The sequence below is a fragment of the Sus scrofa genome, chromosome 11, assembly GCF_054392235.1.
Source record: "Sus scrofa isolate SSC_HxYL_T2T_F1_AM1 chromosome 11, Sscrofa_HxYL_maternal_Yorkshire_Landrace_v2.0, whole genome shotgun sequence".
NCBI lineage: Eukaryota > Metazoa > Chordata > Mammalia > Artiodactyla > Suidae > Sus > Sus scrofa.
This window is the reverse complement of record NC_139393.1, coordinates 57,488,553-57,508,872: the sequence shown is the minus strand read 5'-3', so window position 1 is coordinate 57,508,872 and position 20,320 is coordinate 57,488,553. Positions and strand designations below refer to the sequence as shown.

The 20,320-nt window shown below is 40.9% G+C and overlaps 1 protein-coding gene across 1 annotated transcript in view; it reads left to right on the top strand.

Moving 5' to 3' along the window:
- The window catches only part of LOC146398640 (uncharacterized), a 246,506-nt gene extending 242,991 nt beyond the window's left edge, over nt 1-3,515 (top strand). Inside the window, exon 4 of the mRNA XM_084982032.1 lies at nt 1,853-3,515. The gene's annotated coding sequence lies outside the window, so the exon portion shown is untranslated. The remainder of the gene's footprint in view (nt 1-1,852) is intronic.
- The last annotated feature ends 16,805 nt before the right edge of the window (nt 3,516-20,320 follow it).

Genomic DNA, 20,320 nt, shown 5'->3' with positions numbered 1-20,320 from the left:
TGAGATTTGAACCCTTACAACAGTCCATCCCAGAGTATGTGCTCTTAACCATTGTGCTAAATAGTTTTTCTCCATGAAGAGGAGTGATATATATATATATATTTTTTTTTTAATTATAATGACAATAATTTTAGAATTTTCCTGCGCCCACAAATCTCCTTTAAGTATCTTAGTATCTCCAACAGTCCCTTAGTCGACGAGGACTGACCCTGTGTGGCTATATCCAAAGGGGAAGAGGGGCCGTTAGAGTAGATCCTTTGTCCAGCGCATTATGAAAAAGGGGATATTGATATCATGATACCATTATGTTCATGGGAATCTCAACTCGAATTTCAGGGGTCCCAAAAGGCCAAATAAAATGGCTAAAGATGTGTTTATTGATTGTGAAGGAACAATTAGCACAGAGCAATTAGCACAGAAGTATCTGTGACTGAATGGGTTTTGTCTCTCTTAAATGCGGTCCTAAGAACAAGACGAAAAATAGACGATTGTATTGTGACATACATGTGCCTTTTTTTTTTTTTTTTGTCTTTTTAGGGTGACACCCGGGCATATGGAGGTTTCCAGGCTAGGGGTAGAATTGGAGCTGTAGCCGCTGGCTTATACCACAGCCACAGCAATGCAGGATCCAGCCTGCATCTGCGACCTACACCACAGCTCACAGCAACGCCGGATCCTTGACTCACTGAGTGAGGCCAGGGGTGGAGCCCAAGTCCTCATGGATACTAGTCAGGTTCATTAACCACTGAGCCATGACGGGAACTCCACATGTGCCTAGTCTGGCACTCAGCAGACAGAACATGTATCTGTTATTGCTTTTTATTCTTTGATTTTTGATAATTTTTAAAAAGATAACTCAGAAGAGAAGAAATGATTGAAAAATACATTTGCTTTATAATCACCCTACATCAACTGATAAGAGAAATGACATATGAAATTTAGTTTATCACACAGATTCTTAGAATTTGGAGGCTAAGGGCTCTTTTGAGAAATCTGTTGAAAACCATGAATCCTCTCACCCACCAAAATGCACATAAAATATTTTTCAGTTTTTTCCAAGAAGTCAATGAACCTTTTAAAATCTATCTACAGGGAGTTCCTGTCGTGGCACAGTGGAAACGAATCAGACTAGGAACCATGAGGTTGCAGGTTCTATCCCTGGCCTCGCCCAGTGGGTTAAGGTTCTGGCAGTGCTGTATGCTGTGGTGTAGGTCACAGATGCGGCTCGGATCTGGCATTGCTGTGGCTGTGGTGTAGGCCGGCAGCTGTAGCTCTGATTAGACCCCTAGCCTGGGAACCTCCATATGCCACAGGTGCAGCCCTAAAAAAATGACTAAATAAATAAATAAAAGCTATCTACAGATACCCAGGCTAAATATATCTCTTTATCCCCTATATTTCTTAATTTATCGAATAGAGCTAACAAGAGACCTAAATAATGTATCTGCTATATATTCATGTCAACAATGACAACATCATATTAGCTACACTAACAATACCTAGCATTTATGGGATATTTAATATATGCCATATTTGATGGTCATATGATACACATTCCAATGTTATCACCATTTTACACATCAGAAAACTGAGCCATGGAAGGATTAACTTCCTCCAAGTCAGTCCCAAAGCAAAGGCTTGAAACTGAGGATTCCACAAATTGTGCTCCTTGTGAAGGCAATTAGCATATTGTAAATGCTCAATAAACATTAGCTGTGGTTCCCACTGATATTATTTGGAGCTAAAATGATATTTGCAGAAAAATGCACAGCACATAAGACAAACTTTTTTCTTAAAAAAGTGAAAATGGATTTTTTTTCTTTGATTTAATAATTGTCTCCTTTTGCTCTAGGTTCTAATAGTTAGATAATGGATCTTGTCAACCATTATATGTCTTCACCTTCAGCTGGGGACACATAACTTTTATTGTGGTCCATTATCTGGCCATTAGAGGCCACAAGTATGTCCCCTGACCCTCTACCTCACATTATGCTGAAGAAAAGGAGTAGAAAATGTGGAGGCAGCAGCTTTTCTGGCATCAGAGGTAAAAGGAGCTACAAAGCCTCCTATATTGAGACCATTCATTTTCCTCCTGCTGTAAAGTTCATCATGCAACTCCCGTGGATCAATTTAGTGAGTTTCCTCACCCAACGGCCAGCCTCTTCTTCTTGTTCTCTCACTTCAGGAAGTCAGATCCAGTAACAGCCAGACTCTGCTCAGAATACTGAGATATTCTCTTTAATAGGGGAGGACACTGAACTGCTCAGAAGTTTTGATGAATGTATTCATTGTAGAGGTTTTATATTCTCATCACACAAACCACGGGTCCCCAAATGAAAGCACTCATGTCATTTTCTGACAGTCTCCTAATGGACCTGGGTGCCATGTCTTAGCTTCCAGAATGAAAGCGAACTATAATCATTCCAACTAGAGATTTCTCCTTTAGGACTTCATACCCTCAGAGGAGTAAGCAGCACGGGCTGCTCTGCCCAAAAGGTGGACACTGTTAAGGAGAGCCAGCGCCTGAACAGGTTTTATTCAGGAGCCCTTACAACAGAGGGAAAGAAACCTCAGTATGGAACTGGGCTCAGGGGAGTTCCTGTCATGGCCCAGCAGAAACGAATCTGATTAGCATCCATGAGGACGCAGGTTCGATCCCTGGCCTTGCTTAGTGGGTTAAGGATCCAGCACTGCCATGAGCTGTGGTGTAGGTCAAAGACGTGGCTTGGATCCTGGGTTGCTGTGGTACAGACCGGCAGCTACAACTCTGATTCCACCCCTGGCCTGGGAGCTTCCATATGCCGTGGGTCTGGCCCTGGGAAAAAAAAAGAAGAAGAAGAAGAACTGGGCTCAATTTTGAACACAGCCTCACAGAACAAGTGAGGCTTTGTAGCCAAGGAGCAGAGCGAAGGGGTTCAGCAGATGGAAAATTACTAGGAGGTGACACTGCTAATAGGGGGATACTCACTAAACCCATTTAAAAGGATTCTTACTGATGGTAGACCAGGGTGACTAGATATGGAGTTTGGAGAATGAGGATTTTGATCTGATCTCAAGGATAATCAGATATCAAGGATCAGGTATTCTCATGAAACTGACTTAGCTAGATTCTTGCTAAAACTGGGATGTGCAGGCCCAGCAAGGATCGGGGCCAAGGTCGAGACTTCATGGAAAAGAGGACTCAGAGAAGCCTGACTAAAGTTTGGCTGAGAAGAGAGTTTTTGTCAGAAAACTCAGTCCTGTCAGTTTTGTCAATTTTTGTCAGGTATTCGATGACAGGATATATGTAATTGGTATATAATATGTGCATTTGTCAAGATTATTCATTTTCTCACCTGGAGAGGCAGGAAACTTAGAGTGGCCAGGTAACTCAAAACATGTGAATCAGACGAGCTTTTCTTCTTTCACAGTATTGGGGACCATTGCAGGAGAATTACTGGTTTTGTCAATTGCCTCCAAGTGTGCTTTTTTATGTTGCCTATAAGAGTGAATAAAGTCTAAAGATCTCACTCCTATTACACTTATGAGCATCACTGTGTTTTCTGCAGAGGCCCCTCTCGCTCCTTTGCCAATGTAGTGCGTGTTAATTCCATTACTTGCCTCTCAGTTATCCACTCATGGCAAAGTTTTAAGAGGATTTACATCTTTATTTGAATTTATATTTTTGTTTTCTTTTTATTATTAAGCTAGATGTCTCTTGGAGGCCAAGATCCAGTGTTCTAATATGCAATATAAAGAGGTTTCCCAATGTTGACTATTTTAGTTTACCTTCTCTTTCCCGGCTTCTCTACTTAAACACTCCTTCTTATCCAATCCCTCTCTTCCACATAGTATTCTGTAACTCTTCCTGAAAATCACAACTGTGGTTAGAAACTAATGGGATTTTTTTCATGCTGAAACTGCATCCTTTGATGACAGCAACATCAGTGGTAAGTTGTGTCAGGGCTATTACCTCTCAGACTTTGACAGCTTAAAGAGATCAGAGTGAAATAGTAGAGCTGAGGGCCTACTGTTTCCAAATCACACTTACAGACATTAGCCATTAAAGATCATCAGAGGCCATAGCTGATAAACTGTTAGATAGAGTGATTGAGAAATCACTGCCTGTGTCTACTTTCCAGGCCCCATAAGAACTTGTCTTTCAAGCCAAGTTTACAAGGTGATAGTTGAAAGTACATGTAAAAACAGGATTGCTTTCTGTGCCCTTGACCCAGATAAAAGTAGACACTCAGAGGGTAATCTGTTGATGGAAAGAAAATTGAGAGTCTTCCAACTAATGTGCCAGGTCCTGTAGGGACACTGACGCTGTCTCATCAAAGTCCAAAACACACCAGAGAGTTAGCACTTGGCATTTGACTGAGGCTGGAAGTTCTTAGGAGGATGAAGATAAATATCCATGTGATTCTAAAGGAAATGAGATTCCTTTGCCATCCAGAGAGTTACAGAATGGGAGTAAGGTCAGTATGCAGTGTGGCATTTTGAGAATACTAGTTCTCGATCTGCTTTCAGATACCAGGAAAGCAAATCCTTTCCCAGTAAGTATATAGACTCAAGATATGAAGATGTTGGATGCCAGCAGGTAGAACTGAATTTGTCAGCCATGAATTGTCAATAATGGGTTTTAAGCCAGGCGTTGTCATGACCAGACCCTTGTTTCAGGAAGATTGACCTGATAAGACTGAGTGAATGAGTTGGAAGAAGGAGAGACAAGGAGACTGATCAGAAAGACTTTGTAATCTTGCCAGAGAGACATAAGAGAGGTCAGAATGAGAGCAGTGGCAGAATGGATGGAAAAGCAGTGGCAGTTGTGAGCCACATGATAAAGGCAGACATTGTGGTCTGTCAGATATGTGAGCAGGAAAGAATCAGCTCTAAGCCTGAGATTTCTGACTGTGTTGACAGGAAGAGAGAGAAGTACTATTAATCATGAATAGGAAACATGAAGAGAGAACAGGTTTGGGGAAAGATAATGACATCAGTTTTGAAAATATTTGCACTTCAGGTGCTGGTGGCATGTCCAGAGAAATAGGTAGAGATGTGTGCCAGAGATATGGGAAAGAGGTCAGAAATGAAAGTAGAATCTTTGAGTACCTGATTATCAAGGAGGAGGCTCCAAAGAAATGACAAGTGCCAAGAACAGATATTTGGGCAACATCTATATTTAGGAGAAAGGAAACAACAGGGATACAGAAGGTAGAAAGAAGAGAAGGTCAGAGGTCCAGGAGGAGAAGAAAGCTGTGTCACAGAGGTCAAGGAAGAGTGCCCTCTTCAAGGATTTCTGTGGCATCCTGTTGCTTTCAAAATGCAAGTGAGCTAGAACGAATGATTTTGAAATCTATTTTTTGGATGGTCAGAACACTCAAGATCTCTGGACATCCAATTCTCCAGGGAAGAATAAGAACTATGAAAAAGGCTATTGCATTTGGCACATCACAGTGACCCTCGGAGAGTAATTTTAGTGGTCTGATGCTGTCAGGAGCCAGACTGCGAGGGAACAGTAATTGAGTAGGAAGTAGGGGCATGGACTATAGATTTCTTTCTTCCTTAAAAAAATCTATTGGGTGGTTTGGCAGTGACTGAAAGGAGAGAAGAGAGAATGACAGCTTAAAAGGGTAGCGAGGAGACAGAGATTTTTATTGCCTTGCTTGTTTACACCAGGATGGGGAAACCTTGAGCAAAGTCAGGGTCACAGGATCACTGGACAGGAGAGGGTCTTGGGAGAGCAAGATTCTGGGCAAGACTGGCAGGGTCAGGAGCAGAGGACGAACCTTGGAGAGAAGGATATAGTCTGGGACATGAGAGGAAAAGGAGAGGTCACTCACCCCAGATATTAATTGTACACTTAGCATCTTTCTCTCCACTAGGGATATAGTAAAAAAGGCAAAAATCCCTGACTTTCTAAATGCTCTGGTGAGGAAGAGAGAAGAGATAGGGCTATAGATTGATATGAATATAGATATAGGTCTGTTTATCATGATAGATAAGTACTCTGGGATAGAGTGAAGTAGAGATGGGGGCATGAGCAAGGGTCAGTGGGGGTGGGGTTGAAAGTTAGTTGAGGAAAGATCAAGAAAGGCCTTTCCAAAGCAGTGAACTTTGATACAGACTTGTTGGAGGTGGGAGAGTAAGTCAAGTCAATACCTGGGCAAAAATGGACTCAAGGCTGGGGAAAAGAAAGCGAGAAGGCTCTAAGGTAGGCTCTAATGGGTTCGAGGTGATCAGATGTCTCTAGGAGAGGAAGTCAGAGAGGCAATGGGTGAGGAGATGTGAGATTATGTGGGAAACTGTAGGTCATGTTAAGGATCTTGTCCTCAGAGTGAGATATGGAAGCCTGGACATTCTGAACAGAGGAATGGCATGATTTTAGCAAGATCTCTGGGATGCTCTGTTGGGATGGACACGAGAGGACAAGGCTAGTTTTGAGGCTGCTGCAATCATCCAGGTGAGACAGGGTGGTGTCTGGACTCAGACAGTAGCAATGATAAGAGGTGCAAAGTGATCAGATTCTGCATAAAGAGTGAGGGTAAATCTGACAGTATTGACTAATAAACCAGGTATGAGAGAGAGAATGATTCCAATATTTTTGGCATGAGCATCTGGAAAAATGAAATTTTCATTTTTTAGTATGGATAAGATTGAAATGGAGCATGGACCAAAGGGGGAGCATATATGGATCTCTGTTTGGGGCATATAAAGATTTTGAGAGGACTACTAGGTGTCCAAGAGGTCGTGCCAAGTACACAGCCAGATATACAAATGTGGAGTTCAGGAAAGGGATGTTAATTTGGGAGATATCAATATTTGGATGATATTTAAAGCCTCAAGTATGAATGAGGGAGTTTCTGTTGTGGCGCAGTGGAAACCAACCCGACTAGTATCCATGAGGTTGCAGGTTGGATCCCTGGCCTCGCTCAGTGGGTTAAGGATCCGGCATTGCCATGAGCTGTAGTGTAGGTCACAGACACGGCTCAGATCCCGTGTTGCTGTGGCATAGGCCAGCTGTTTACAGCTCTGATTCGACCCCTAGCCTAGGACCCTCTATATGTTGAGGGTGAGGCCCTAAAAAGCAGAAAGAAAAAAAAAAAAAAAAGAGAGACATCCCTAAGAAAGCAAGTACAGATGAGAAAGAGAAGAGGCCAAAGAATGAACCTCAGAGCACACCACCGTTGAAAAGTCAAGACATAGAGGAGGTAACTTAGAAGATTCTTAGAGGGTGCTTAGGGATAAAAAGTGGAGAAGCTTGAACATCCTTGATTTCTCTCTTGCTACACACCCTGGTGAACTGGTCAATTTCTCTAGGAAGCTTTTCACATTCCTCCAAACATAGATTCTTTGTCACTATGTATCAAATAGTATCCTGTATCTAATTTATCACAGCACTAAATGCATGATATTTTTTTTGCCCCTTCCACAAAAGTGTAAGTTACTGGAGGAACTGGGTCTCTTTAGTTTACCACTGATTGTATCCACAGGGTCTAACAAAATGCCTGATACAAAATAATAAAAATCTGCTAGCCCAGTGAATGAAAGAAAAGACTCTGAGCTTGACTGGATGTGGAGGAATGTGAGAAGGAGTCAACTGGCCCAAGGCCAACCTGATTAGCACTTGTCACTATGCCTAACCTACTGCGCTTTATCTGTTTTAAATATGGATCACATGACTTTTGTGACACTAAAACATTTGCTTGCCTTACATACACATTGTTCAGCCACCTCCAGTTCTAGTCTCCCTAATCATTACAACTGACCTCTTAGACCACTAAGTCTACTTTCCTACCCCATTCCAGTTGAGTCTGATTTTGCTTCTATTCTTCCCTCATCTTATTTTTGATGTATCTGATTAAAATGGGTTGATGCATTTTATTAAGAAATAAAACTTAAAGCAAGTTGTAATTAAAATAAACCATGTCTGTCTGAATTCAACAAAGGCAGGGAGACCCAAGTAGGTCAACAAGGGAGGTCCTAGAACATTTCTGATCTTATGAAGTGGATATTTGTTATGATCTGTTTAAAAAAATTCTGGACAGCTCTACTCTGCCCCCTGGATAGATCAGAAACAGAAAGGCTATATTTGACTCACAGCGGGAATATTGGATTATTCAGTAGATTGCTCATGGCCCTCTAGCTGGAAGAGTATGGAGATTTCAGAGCATTATATGATCTTAATAGTAAGTAAATTTTTCTGACTGGGACTGCTGGGTCCAGTTTCCAACTGAAACTGAGAAACAGTAAGCTGATTTAAAACTCCATCTTAGAAAAAGCTCAAGAGCCAGTGCGACAGCCAAACTTCATGTTCCAGAATATAGGATTTATCCCGGGATCAACATCAGAGAGCACAAAACCCTGCTATCTCCCATTCTATAGTCAACCTTCCAACCTCCCTTCCCCTTCCTGTTTGTTTGCACACTGTTTCTAGGATTATCTTGGCTTGCCAGCATTTCTCTGCTTCAGCCCACAGAACCTGTTGTCTTTTTTTTGCTAGCATGGTATCTATCCTGGTTCTTGGGAGTCTGTTCCATGGGTAGCCCCTTGGTATAACATTCCAAGGACTTTTTCTTCCATTTTATCCCAGGAGAAACAAGTCTATCAATTCAATTAGCAGCTATTTGTTGTAATTTAGATATGGTCACATACCATTTCTTCAAAGCTGTAGGGAAACCTTTGTAAGTCTGGAATAAATTCCTGAGTGTACTGTCTCACTGTCATTGTGATGGCACATGGTGTGAGGGCCAGAAGGTTCTTGGTACATTAAAAGCATTCCTCCTGGTCAAGTTCTCCATAGCTGGTATCTGAGGAGTTGGGACAGACCATGTGCCCACAGAGAAAGAGTGTTAAGCTGGTGTTCTTTGCCTGGGTGTAGTACAAAGAGGGATTCTGTGCAGGGTTCTGCCTTATTTCAGGTGGGGTCCGGGACCTGGGGCCTGGCCAGAGCATCACAACACAAATGAAAATACAGCATTAATTCTCACAGAAGTCAGAGTTTACAAGTTTGTCATCAGGCTTATTACAACTAAATGACTTATTTCCTTTGTGTTTTCATTTTTTCCATCCTCTGGACAATTTCTAGTACTTCTGGAGAAATAATGCCCCTCACATAATCTTTGGTTTGAAAATGGCACTTAAGCAATATTCTGGAAGGTGCTGCTGAAGGAAAAGGGAGCATGCGATTTCTTTATATAGGAAAGCGTGTCCCCTGGACCTCTGTGTGAGTCCCATCACCTGGATCCTGCCAGGAGGACTTATGCCCTGAAGACTTATGGTTGGCCAGATGGCCTTAAATTGCAAGAATAAGATGACATTGTTGGAGTTCCCAGAGTGGCTCAGCGGTAATGAACCCAACTACTACACGGGTTCAATCCCTGGCCTCCCTCAGTGGATTAAGGATCTCGCATTGCCTTGAGCTGCAGTGTGAGGTCACAGATGAGGCTCGGATTCATCATCGCTGTAGCTGTGACGAAGGTCAGCAGCTACAGTTCCGATTTGACTCCTAGCCTAGGAACTTCCATACGCCTGGGCTATGGCCCTAAAAAGCAAAAAAAAAAAAAAAAAAAAAAAAGGATTGACTAAGAAAGGCCCATAATTTCCCAGAAGTTCTTATGTACCACATGGTCAACGGCTAGTTGATTTTCATGGCAGGGTGATAGGATGTGTACTTCAGCCTGAAGAAAATCAGGTTGTTTTAAAGTTCCTCTGAATGAATCAAATTCAAGGTTCAAGACTATTTGGACCAGAACCCAAGAAGGAGCCCAAGGATATGCACACCAGGCAAGTGGAAGGCTAGAAGATACTCACGAAGCAGGTCCAGATAGATTCCAAAACATTGGTACCAAAGGAGGCAAATCTGTGCAGGGCTCTAAGTGGTAAAGCCCAGGGGATGGATATTTTGTAGGAAGAGAATTAAGGGTGGGGTGAAGTCTAGTCTAAGAGAGGCCTGTGAAAGATACTGGAAGAGCAACTTGATGTTGAGGCAGGAAACAAAGGAAATGTATGAACCTGTGACCTTGGACTAATAAAAATGGAGCCCAATACCCTCCCCTCATTGCTCAGGCATTTACTCTGAGGATCTGAAGAAATAATTCAAGAGCAGTGATAAATCACGCTATACATCCCAGCTACCCCAGGGCTGGTCTCTACTGCCCTTATGTTCAAAGGCCACTGAGAACCCTCCTGTGTCTAATACCTAAGTACACCTGAGGTGCTGTAGAGAAAACTGCCTTTTCCATATGCAGCCTACAGAACACTTGGAAAGCTTTCCATGTGGATAGTGATCAGAGGCCAGTCAGAGGCCTGCGGGTGAACTGCTTCAAAAAAAGAGCCACTAGAATTTTCTTCCGTCTCCTTGGAGCCTGTAGAGTACTTTCTTCAGCTATTTTCATTCACCTGAATGGACTTCGGGCTCTTTCTTTTCAGTGTTTTTTTTTCCCCTGTATTTAATAACAGTGGTTCTGAATCTTAATGAGGCATTAAACTATCTCTGCATCTTCCCAACCACAAATTTTGTGACAATGAATTCACTTTTCAAAAGGATGACATAAATTTGCAATGGTTAATTTATGTAATGAACACTATGTCACCAGCAAGGCAAGAAGCAAGAACTTCAGTTCTGGCACTAGAATGTCACTCCACTAATACTAAACTAGTTCACTAAATCAGAACCACTCCAAAATGAACAGCTCAGCAGGTTCAGTGACATGTCTAGAACAGTGAAATAAATTTGGTTTCCCAACTCCAGCTGGCACAATTCCTTATAATTGTCCTTGCATTAAAAAGCCATTGTGAATTTCCTATATCCAAGGGATTGTGCTAGGGACTGTAGAGAGAACAGAGATAAGTAAAAATGTGTCTTTCTCCCTTCCGCCCTTCTTCCCTTCCTTCCTTTTCTCAGGACGTGTTTCTTGAGCACCTGCTGGGACAGGCTCACAATGTGAAGAGGAGAAAACATGATCTTCACTCTCATGGGCCTTTGAATGTAACAGTTATTCATCACACATGAGGCAAACAAAAATTACCACCATGAAAAGTGCTGTGAACACTTATTCTTTACATGGAATAATGAGAGAATATATTAAGGCGATTTCACCTAGTTGTGGATGTTAGGTAAGTCTGTTCTAGGAAAATGTAGTCTGAACCATGATCTAAAGAATGAATCCCAATTTACAGGCACTGTGGGGAAGGAAGAATAGTCCAGGCATAGAGAGCAGCATAGGCAAAGGTCCTGTGGTGGGAGAAATCACAGGGAGAACAAAGGTCAGAAGGAAAGCCATAGACTTGAGAGAGCTAGAAGGAAAGTGCAGGGATGAAATGTTGGGAGGAGCCCAGGCCACGAAGGGCATTACAGATCATTGAAAAGCAGTGGGGAAAACATATTAAAAGGAGAGGAGAAGGGAAGTAGGGGAGGAGACAGAGTAGGGCTACTGTGGTAGACCAAGAAAGAAATAGTTTTAATTGGGATTAGGCAATGATAGTAGTAAAGATGGAAAAAAGTGTAGGGATTTGAGAAATATCTATCAAACAAAATCTGTCAGTTGGGTGACTGATTAATTATCAGTGAAGGAGAGATGATAGCAAGAGCAACTGCCAAATAGCCAAGACAATCTAAATATCCATCACAGAGAAATGGATGAAGAAGATATAGTACAGGGAGACAATCTAAATATCCATCACAGAGAAATGGATGAAGAAGATATAGTACAGGGAGTTCCTGTTGTGGTATAGTGGAAATGAACCTGACTAGTATCCATGAGGATGCAGGTTGGATCCCTGGCCTTGCTCAGTGGGTTGGGGATCTGGTGTTGCTGTAAGCTGTGGTGTAGGTGGAAGACGTGGCTTGGGTATGGCGTTGCTGTGGCTGTGACAGAGGCCAGCAACTGTACCTCTGATTGGACCCCTAGCCTGGGAACTTCTATATGCCCCAAGTGCAGCTCTAAAAAAAAAAAAAAAAAAAAACAGCAAAGAAGATACAGTACATATATACAATGGACTATTTCTCTTTTTCTTTTTACAGCCATACCTGCGGCATATGGAAGTTCACAGGCTAGGAATCAAATCAGAGCTGTAGCTGTAGGCACACACTGCAGCCATGACAATGCAGGATCCTTAACCCACTGAGCAGGGCCAGAGATCAAACCCACATCCTCATGGACACTATGTCGGGTTCTTAATCCACTGAGCCACAATGAGAATTCCTACAATGGACTATTATTCAGCCATAACAAAGAATGAAATAATGCCATTTGTAAAAACATGAATGGACCTAGATATTATCATATTGAGTGAAGTAAGCCAGAGAAAGACAAATATCATATGATATAACTTATACATAGAATCTAACAAAAATGATAAAAAAGAACTTATTTAAAAAACAGAAACAAGCTCACAGATTTAAAAACCAATCTTATGGTTATCATAGGGGAAACTATTGGGAAGAAGAAAGAATTGGGAGGGTGGGAATCACATATACACACTACCATATAAAATAGATGACTAAAAAGAAGCTACCATATAGCACAGGGAAATCTACTCAGTAGTTTATAATAACCCATATGGGAAAAAAGAATGGATATACTTATATGTATGACTGATTCACTCTGCTGTACACCTGAAACTAATACAACATTGTAAATTGACTATACTCCAGTAAAATTAAAAGAAAAAAAAACTGATGAGTTTCTGGTGTATAAAGCAGGGTAGATTCATAGGGACACAGCGAAAACCTCAACCCTAACCCTAAACTGGATGGTGGGGAGGGCATTAAGTGGATCATCTATCACTCTTTATTAGACTCCTTATGACCAATGGTAGTTGCTTACAGGGTGGGTTGATTGTTCATTCATTCAGCCACTAAATACTTGTGGGTTATCAATTGTGTCCAGAGCTGTGATAGGCAATACAGATAAATACAAAGGCAAACAAAATGCAGTTCTACTATCAAGAATCTTATAGGCATTGTAACAGACAGACATGGGACAGACAATAAAGCGCACGGTATATTCTGTAGGAAATGCTACACTAGAGCAGTGGAAGGGGTGCTAAGGGAATCCAGAAGAAGGGAACCCAGCTCAGGTCGAAGAGAAAGGTCCAATCAGCAGGAGCCACTAACAAGTAGGAGTTAGCCTGAGCTGGTGAGAGGAAGAAGTGAGGGCTCTTCCAAACCTGGAGGTGAGGGAGTGCAGCATTTTGGGGAGATTCAAGTGAGAACGGGACATAGAGGGAGACTCTGGTGACAGCTAGGACTAGAGAAGCATAGTATTAAGAGTATTGATGAGTATTAAAAAGTTTGATGTTGGTCTAAGGCAACAAAGAATTACTCTAAGATTTTACACAAGTAAGTGTCATGACGAGACTGGACTTGTGTTTAGGAAGATTACTCTGATGACACCATAGGGTGGATTTGACAGAAGGGGACCTGCAGGCATGGAGACCAGGTAGCAATCTGTTGAAGCAGTGCAGGTGAGGCCTTAACCAGAGGTTCTCAACCTTGGTATGACTGATATTTGAGCCAGATAGGTCTTTGTTTTCTTACTTAAGACAGGTAGGTAGAATTGGGGAGAACAAACATATTTGAGAGATGTGAAGGAAACAGAATATATACAAACATTATGGCTCACGGAATATGGGGGTAGATGAGGGAGAAAGAGGAGTAAAGGAACATTGAGATGAAGGGAAGAACAGAGCACAGTCAGATTTTTCTCATCCATAGAGTCCTCATCTATGACAGTGGTCTCCATGTGTCAAGTGCCCCAGTAACCCAGAGGCAAACAGCATTTGCTAATCATAGATGAATACAGAGTGGTGTGGCTGACTCCTTTATTTTCACCCAGTTGAAGGTAAATAAGACCATTGCCAGGGCCAGCACGTGCAGCTGTGCAGGTTAGGTGTCTGGCAGGTAAAGGAAAATGGGAACTGAAATCCAGTTGTCAATTGGCTTATTAGACGAGGGCGCTCTGCAAGAGGTCTCCTAGGAGAAGGAAGCCTTTTGTTAATTTGCTCAAAGGTGACTTGTTTATGACACTTGGTTATTATTTACTTAACAAAGACAAACGCCTTCCTAGGTGAGAACCATAATTAGACTTTTCCAATCAAAAAGAAGCAGAGAATCTTTGGCTACCTAACTTTATCCGCTCTGAATTCTATGAAATTATAATATAGCAATTGCCGTACTTTTAAAAAATAAAAGGAAAGCTCCAATGAAAAGTCTTGACAGCGTCATCCACTGGGGAACAGTGGATTACCTGCTCTCACATCCATTTCTCTTCTCCTTCAGTAAAGCGGGTGGCCAGGGGAGGGGGGGGGGATGGATTTCTCAGGACAGTAAATTGCTCTGCCAAAGAATTGCAATTCCCAGCCTCAGTTGCAGCAGGGTATGGTCATGTGACCTCGGAACTTTAAAGAAGCGAAGAGACATACCCTCTTTGGTCCTTTTTATCTTCTACCTGGAATGCAGTTAAAATGGCAAGAGCTAGTACAAACATTTTATCCCTTAGATTTGTGGCCCTAGGCTAAGAGGGTTAAAGAGTAAGAGGAAAGAAGCCTACGTCCCTGACATCATACTAGTCCTGCACTGTAACTCTAGGCTTTATTACATAAGAGAGAAAAATGACCTTCTATTTTGTACACTAAACCACTATTATTTTGAGTTTTATGTCACATGCATGTGCAAGAGAACCTAATTCTAACTAATTTTTAAACACTTTGACAGCCACAACTGTCAATAAATTGGGCTTTCATCAGAAATTGGAATAAAGCCACTGGGAATATTTCCTTGTTTTAGTCATCTGATTGGTTGTTTTCCCACAAAATTCTGAGATTCTTAAGGGAGAGAAGATATCAAAATCTCTATTAAGTAGAGTACTCTATGAATGCCTAATTTTATTTTATCTTATTTTATGTTTTGGCCATGCAGTGACAATGCCAGATCCTTAACCTGCTGAGCCACCAGGGAATTCTGAAAGTGCCATATTTTATACGTTAATATATAGAAAGGATTAATAAAATGACATTTAGATTCAGAGCAGATGAATAATGATAATAATTCTTGGCTTTCATTAGACAATCTGGCAATTTCCAGGGATTTTCTTGGTCTCTGATAAAAATGCAGTCTCTGAAAATGAACCATCTCCGGGGGTCCCTATACAAGGAAAAGCAATTTATAGATAGATATTTTCATTTATATTGCAGTCAAATGCTCAACAGTTTCCTAAAAGAATGTGGAGAGCAAATAAGTCTCTCAATCAAATCTAGAAAAAAGCTCTTGGAACTTAAAGCTTGAAAAATCAGCTACCATGAAAAATATATAAGCACATGTTCTGTTATTTTCCTATAGAATTCATTTCAATTATAATATAATAGGGTTACTTAGTGATTAGTATCTAATCCCCTTTTCCTTTTATATATAAGGACATGGAAATAGCTGATGGATATAAGGATGTGAGGAGGCTGGGTGTTCCAGGGATCAGATAAGACAGAGAAGGACAGGGTAGCTGGAGTGAGAATTTGAACCGAAGTTTTAAACAAAGAAGTAGCAATAATGGCTTGAGTAACGATAATGTCAAGTACTGAGTCCAAAGGAGTTGGCAAAAGGAAGCTGAACCACAAGGCTGGATACCAAGGGCATCAGTGGTGATAAGAGCTCTTGATGGTTTGGGGCAAGAAATTTAGTGAACCGCGCAGGTATGGGACAACTTCAATGTGATTTTGGTTGGTGACCTTGAAGCAGATACACATACAGTCTATAGAAAAGAAATAGTAATGTCCCATTACTCCCAGGGACATTTTCCACAGTAAGTCTGGTTGTCTCCAGTGGAATTTTCCATGTTATAGTATTTCCTGACATCTATTTACAAAACAGAGTCCTGGGTCATTGAACATCACAATCATGCTTGCACGTGCATTCCTATCAGCTTATGAGAGATGAGATCTTACAAACCCTAACGTAATTAATTATCTCAAAATCTCCTTATCACTGAGAAATACTGTGCAAATAATAAATGTCCAAAAATGTCTGGGGTGAGAGTTCCCGTCATGGCTCAGCGGTAACAAACCCGACTAATATCCATGAAGATGCAGGTTTGATCCCTGGCCTCGCTCCGTGGCTTAAGGATCTGGCGTTGCTGTGAGCTGTGATGTAGGTCGCAGACATGACTCGGATCCCACGTTGCTGTGGCTGTGGTGTAAGCCAGCAGGTGCAGCTCCCATTCGACCCTTAGCCCAGGAATTTCCATATGCCGAGCGTTCGGTCCTAAAAAAAAAAAGCAAAAACAAACAAACAACAACAGAAAAAAATGTCTGGGGTGAATACATAAATACACGAATACAAATCTTTATGAGTGAACAAATGAATGAATGAATGAATAAAAGCTGTGGCTCCGTAGTCTCTCTCTTCCAGAGAACTAATGATAATGCTTATATTAACTTGGAAATTTCAGAGTCACCAACAAACCTGCCTCATATTAAGAGCAAAAATGAATATAGAACCACCAGATGTATCAACATTTGTATAACGGTGGTAGGTATTTCCACCCAATGACAATTCCATATTATGTCTTAACTGATTGAAAATTGATCCTAGAAATAAATTGCCCAATCTCTGAATATCTCATCATAATATTAGGCTTATTTTTTAGCTTTTTACCAAAAAAAAAAAAAACCCATGATATTGTTACCAAAAATATCTCTATTGTTCTACTTTTTTCCCCAGAGAAACTTTGTGCTTCATACTTTAGAGGTTAATTATCAATTATTACAAGTGTGGCAAAATTTCAGTGGGAAGCCTTCACATTAGTTCCCAGAATGTAGTGCCTGATTGTAGGACTGCTAAAAATAACGCAGACTAGGAAGAGTTTAATAAGAAGAGTTGAGGTGAATTCATTTAATCTCTCTCTTTTCTCTATCTCTCATCTTAAGTAAATTTATATGTATGAATGGTAGCCTAAATTAAAAAAAATAGCTCTGTAACTCATTCTAATAAAACATACTCGTTTCATTCAGCAGTTTTATCACTACTTTCAGATGGATAACCTCTCCTTTTACAGACTTCGTAAACCTTCCTCAATGATGTCATTCTGTCTTGACCTTCAGGACAAAGTCACTTTATACCAGAGTCTCAAATACATTAGAGTTTCCTTATCTCGTGTATATGGGTTTAACACATTCTTCTCACAAAATACTTTTTGACTCTACATTCTTCAAATTCCTTATCACCTGCATTCATCAGTTTGTGCTAATGGTTGGCATTTGAAACTATCTTATGATCTTTGCCTAGAACATTCTGATTGTTACCATAGTCACAGGTCATGATTTTTTTTTTAAACATTGGTGTGTTAATGTATTAGGCAGTGAATTTCATTAGAGCGATGGAAAGGCCAGTGCAACACATTAGAATACAGTGAACAATTTGACATAAACTAAGTCCCGAGTGTGAGCCATCACTTGTACACATGCTCGAATGCCTGTACGTACTGCTTTTCTCCACTCTTCCATTGGTAGATTCCAGCATTCAGTGAGGACACTTCACTCACATTGCAAAGGACATCAAAATAGCAATGCAACAAAAACATTTGTGAAGCAAATAAGGATTTTAAGTGTTCTGTCCATCTTAGTTATGTATTGAATTCACGTATGTATATAACATTACAAATTTTGGTAGTTTCTTAAAAGAAAGTGGAGTATTTTGCATAGCTGTTGAATCTACCATTGCGTCTCAGATAATCCCACTTTTCTTTACTTTTTTTTTTTTTTTTTTTTTTTTTTGGTCTTTTTGCCATTTCTTGGGCCGCTCCCGCGGCATATGGAGGTTCCCAGGCTGGGGGTCGAATCGGAGCTGCAGCCACCGGCCTACACCACAGCCACAGCAATTCTGGATCTGAGCCGCGTATGCAACCTACACCACAGCTCACGGCAACGCCGGATTCTTAACCCACTGAGCAAGGCCAGGGATCGGACCCACAACCTGGTGGTTCCTAGTCGGATTCATTAACCACGGTGCCACAATGGGAACTTTTGGCCTTGCTCAGTGGGTTAAGGGAACTCCTCTTTACCTTTTTGTACCTTAAAAGAAAACGCCTTTGATTTGAAAGTGATTTTTGCCTAAGGCTTAAAAAAATTCAATAGCTGTTAAATTTTACTTTCTGTCTTGTATGCATTCTTTATTAAAGTAATGAAGATTTCATTCTAGATTCAAAATAATCCGGACATTTGATATATCCATCATATCTTGATTCTTTAAATCTGGAGCAGAAATATAAAACAAATTAATAAAAATGTGCCTTGTATATGTTAATTTTTCATTTGTAAAACTGAGGTCAGATTTTTTTTTTATTCTTAATTTTTATTTACTTATTTTTCGGCTGCACCTGTGGCAGGTGGAAGTTCCCAGGCCCGGAACTGCTTCCCAGCACCACAGCAGTGACAGTGCAGCATCCTTAACCTGCTTGCCACAAGAGAACACTGAGGGTGTTTTGTTTTGTTTTTTAATTTTGCAATTATTTAAAGGAGTTTGCTAATTTTATTCATCAGTAGTTGTTTAATTCCTATGACCAGTAAAACACTCTATTGATGTTATGAGATAAAAAGTTAAACAGGTATTTTTTCCTTGTCCTGTTGAGCAAGAGGTATGAACCAATGAGTACATTCATATCTAAAAAATTCAAAAGTGTGAGGCAGGGTCAGAATGGAGGAAAGCAAGGGGACAGAGGGACAGACACAAAGATGAACGGGACCATGTGGACTGTGCAGCAGAGGAATGCCTGGCATTATTGCCATCCTGCCTATGAAACCCCTAATCCAATTTCCAAATGGAGCCACTGGCATTAGCCTGTGGGAATAGGTGTATTCCCCATCAGTCAATCAATAATAACAACTCTGGTTTTCTGAGCACTCACTGTGTCTCAGGCATTATCTCATTTCATTCTCATTGGCCATCTATGACATCTGTGCTATTAACCCTCTGTTATTGAGGAAGATGAGCCCAAAGACATGGATCAATCTGTCTGTATGTGGTCATACTGCCAACAAGTGGAACAATGTGGACAAAACCACTGCCAGTTTAATGGGGGTGGGCGGACCCTATTTTGTGATATTTCCCTCCCATCTTAGTAGTGGCAAGTAGGTAGAAAGACCTTTTTTTTGCATGTGAGATGGGAACCTGGCTGGATGGAGCGAACGCTCTTAAATTCCATTCCAACAGTGTGGTCCAGGAAGAGAGGGTTCCTGTGTCCAGAGCAAGTACATCATTGCATGATATTCAATCCACTTTCATTATATACACTTGATCATATACTTCCTCTCACCTGCATAGCTTCTGCTGGTTGAGAAGATGTTTTGTAAGCTAATGATACATTCTTTCTATGTTCTCATCTAGGTATGGAATTTGGAAGCAGAGTGACTTTGGTATGAATAAGCCAGAGTGACAAACCAGAATTACCTGAACTAAACTGCTTCCTCTGTGCGAGGAGAATGGGGGAAATATTCATCGGAAAGGTGGTTCTTCGAATGAAATCAGATTACATAGACAACGTATTAGGTCATGTTTAAGGCATTATTTGTGCCGGTAAAGTACCCAATGACACAAATAGTAGGTACCCAACCTACTCAACTTATAAAAACTGTTCTCAATAATTGGCCTTATTCCAGTAGGTACATATTTGTGGTTCCTGAATTCATGTTTTAGCTCTGATTTCTAATGATAGTGGATGAAATTAGGACACTTTAAATTTAGAAATCTTTGACACTGAGCGGAAAGACAACTCATTGCCTGGCCCATTTATTACATGAAGCTCCCTAAACGCAGGCCAAAACAGCTCTGGCTCTGCTTACAGGACCATCACATTAAACACAGATCTCACTTGCAAATTATTATTACTCTTAGGCTCCTGATTTCTTTTATTCCCCTGCCTGGGAAGAATTCAAACCATTTCGTCCATGTTCAGTCATTTACATTTTTGAAGGACAAGTTTCTTTTTATGTAGACAGTTCTAACTTCTTTGGGTTATATTTCTGGTGTCCCTGGTGTTTGGCTCTCCTCCCAAGCTAGGATCATCTTAAAATTTTATGACTATGTTTTGAGATCAGCCTCTTCCCCCAGTACATTAATAAAAATACTGATTTAGAAAGAAACTTGCACACATCCCTACGGTAACCTCACTTACTACAGCTCACCAAGTCAACAAGACTTCCACAAGAAATTACTCAACTCACTTCAACAAACATCTCTGAGAGCGTCCTTTATACCAGGAGCTGGAGAGGAAGCGATAGAGAAGTCCACGTTCCCCATTTGCAAAGATTTCACATGTAAATTACCGCGTGAACCCATTTAACATCTGAC